The sequence below is a fragment of the Tribolium madens genome, unplaced genomic scaffold (assembly GCF_015345945.1).
Source record: "Tribolium madens isolate multiple individuals breed KSU strain unplaced genomic scaffold, Tmad_KSU_1.1 Scaffold_11;HRSCAF=98;Tcas5.2_LG3b, whole genome shotgun sequence".
NCBI lineage: Eukaryota > Metazoa > Arthropoda > Insecta > Coleoptera > Tenebrionidae > Tribolium > Tribolium madens.
The window spans coordinates 6504115-6506943 of NW_025400975.1; positions in this window are offsets into that span (position 1 = coordinate 6504115).

Genomic DNA, 2829 nt, shown 5'->3' on the forward strand with positions numbered 1-2829 from the left:
TAAATGATTAACCCAAAAAAATATTCAGAAAACGCTTGAAACTATTTAAATATTTGAAATTAAAAAAGTCCAACTTTTCACTGTACATATTTTTTTAGCTAAAAACGTCATTTTTATAAAAAAAAATTGAAATAACAATCCGGAAAATTACTTATAAACGTCTCAAATTGTGTTATTTTTAGATTTTATAATCGTTTAAGCACTTTTTTGGACAAATAACTTTCTTTTTTTTTAAATTTTGCTATTTGAATAAAAGAACAAAAATGTACTAACAAAAAATTTACGATTTTGCTCAAAAATTACTGGAAATCACTTTTTTTCAAGTTTATTTTTTTTAGGTAAAACTTCTTTTTCAAAAAAATACCATATTTGTCATAAATTATAAATTGTTGATATTTTTAAACCACGTTTTGCAAAAACGGTCTACATTTTCCTCAAAAAAAAATACTTCTTTTTTTAACTTTTTGCGTAATTTTTTATTATTGATTGTTATTTTTTTTTATTATATTTTTTTCTATTTTGCCTTATTTTGTTTAAGTAATTGGTTTTGTATAAACTTGTTTTGCAAAATTTTGTCAAAAATTCACCAAAAAATTACCGGAAATCACATTATTTTTGTTTTTTTTTTTCAAGCTTCCTAAACATAACGTGTTAGCTTTTAAAGAAATACCATTTTTTGACAAAAATTATAAATTTTTGACGTACTTAAACTTTGAAACGCGTTTTTGCAAAAACGGGCAATATTTTCTACTCAGAATATCACTTTTTTATGAGATTTTGCTTAACTCTTTTGCATAATTTTTAATTATTAATTATTATTTTTATTTTAATTTTTGTGTACTAAAAAAATCCTAGTCATTGGAGCACTGTCTGCCCTATTAATAAACAAATTATTACCAAAAAATTACTTTAACACAATAATATTTGCATATTTTGAATACGAATAAAACAAACACTGTTGTAGTAAGAAAATAAATACCTACTACATAATAAATAATCTACATTTTTTTTAAATATTTTATCTTCTGTTTATTATAGCAAAATTAAATTGTAAAATATTTAGAAAATGGATGTGTTTGTTGTCAAAGTTTGTTTGGATTGAATAAAAATGATATGAAATTATTTAATTTGTCAAATGCAACTTTATTAAAAAGAATTAAGCTATCAATAAATTAAAGAGTTATGCTAAATTGCCTCTGGTTAGATTTGGTCATTTTAATGTCTAACAATAAATGGTTTTTATTAGATATAACTAATAATAATATTGTTTATTTTAGTATACCATTTAAAACCGCATTTACTTGTTATCTTAGTAAATAAATAACATCACACATTCATTAAAATTATTTTTTAATTCAACTTTTAATTGCGGTATAAAGTTGTGAATTTTTCAAAATATTTTTTTATTTATCTACTCAATTGAAAGTAAAATCGGTAACTAAGCTTCACTTTTGGTTGAAAAATAAAACTTTTACTTGTGACATAAAGTGGTCACTTTTGTAAAGTTTGCGAATAAATTTAAAAAAATAAGTAAATAAAAAATACAAAATTTTGAATTATTCATTTGATGAAAAATTAATCATTCAGTGTTATTTGCAGCTGGTGGGTGAAATAAAAACATGAAAATTTGACGCAAAATCAAAACTGTAACGTTTAGAAATAATTTTGTGTTTTGATGAAACGATTTAATTCGATGGATTTTAGCGCTCTGGAATAAAACAGCTTCAACTTTAAACTTGATGTAAATTTTAATTGCTAGTTACACTGGTGACAAACGACTAAATAAATTATCAGCCGCGTCCAGCATGCAAAAAGGCGTTATTATCTTAATTATAAATTCATTACGCAGGCACTCCACGTGTGCAGATAAAGAACATACAATTTCCCGAATGAAACCTCGATTAAGCACAAAAATGTTCATTTTCAGATCTTCCGCTCGGTTTAAAGCTCGCATCTATCCGAAGGTTAATTGGCTATCTGTACATTTGACAGGTGGTTTGAATCGTATAAATTACTGGCATGTTGGATTCACAATGACTCAATATCCTGTGTATTTCGGTTCGTTTTATCGATACTGTACAGGTGGTTTATTGGTACAAAGGTTGCGTATTTTTGTAGTCGACGACACGCAAATGGGACACGAAAGCTGCCGAGCTTGTTGAATGTTTAAGCGCGTGCACACACGTGACGATTTTTGCTGGAAAAAAGCACAGACGCATTAATGACCACGCAATGCAAGGCATGCGAACGCTGCATAATCAAAAGCTCGGAAGCTGCATTGATTTTTTTCATGCTTTTAACACACTGCGAGTAGAAATTCATTTAATCAGTGCTTTTTAAAACCCTGGTTTTACTGAAAAATTTCTGAAAAAAATTACATCAGCAACAAGCCAATTTTATTTATAAATGTAGCTATTTGCATACAAGGCACTAAAGTTGATTTTTTACTACAAATACAGGTACATATTTACTACAAATTGTATTATTCTTAGATTTTCAAGCATCCTACCTAAAAACGTATTTATTTAAACAAATATCTTGCTAAAATTACTTATTTTGCCATTATTTTTGTTATTTGTGCATATAAACACATATTTTCGTTAAAAGATTGACTTTTTGTAAACTCTTGTAAACTTTTTATCAAATAGCAATTCAAAAAATTACTTATAAACGTCAAAAATTGTGTTACTGTTAACTTTTGTAATCGTTTAAGCACTTTGTTGAACAAAACATTTTTTTTTTAATTTTGCGTAAAGTGTCTAGAGAATTATCTATTTGGGGCAAACATGACAAAACTTTTACTAAAAAATTTACTGTTTTGATTAAAAA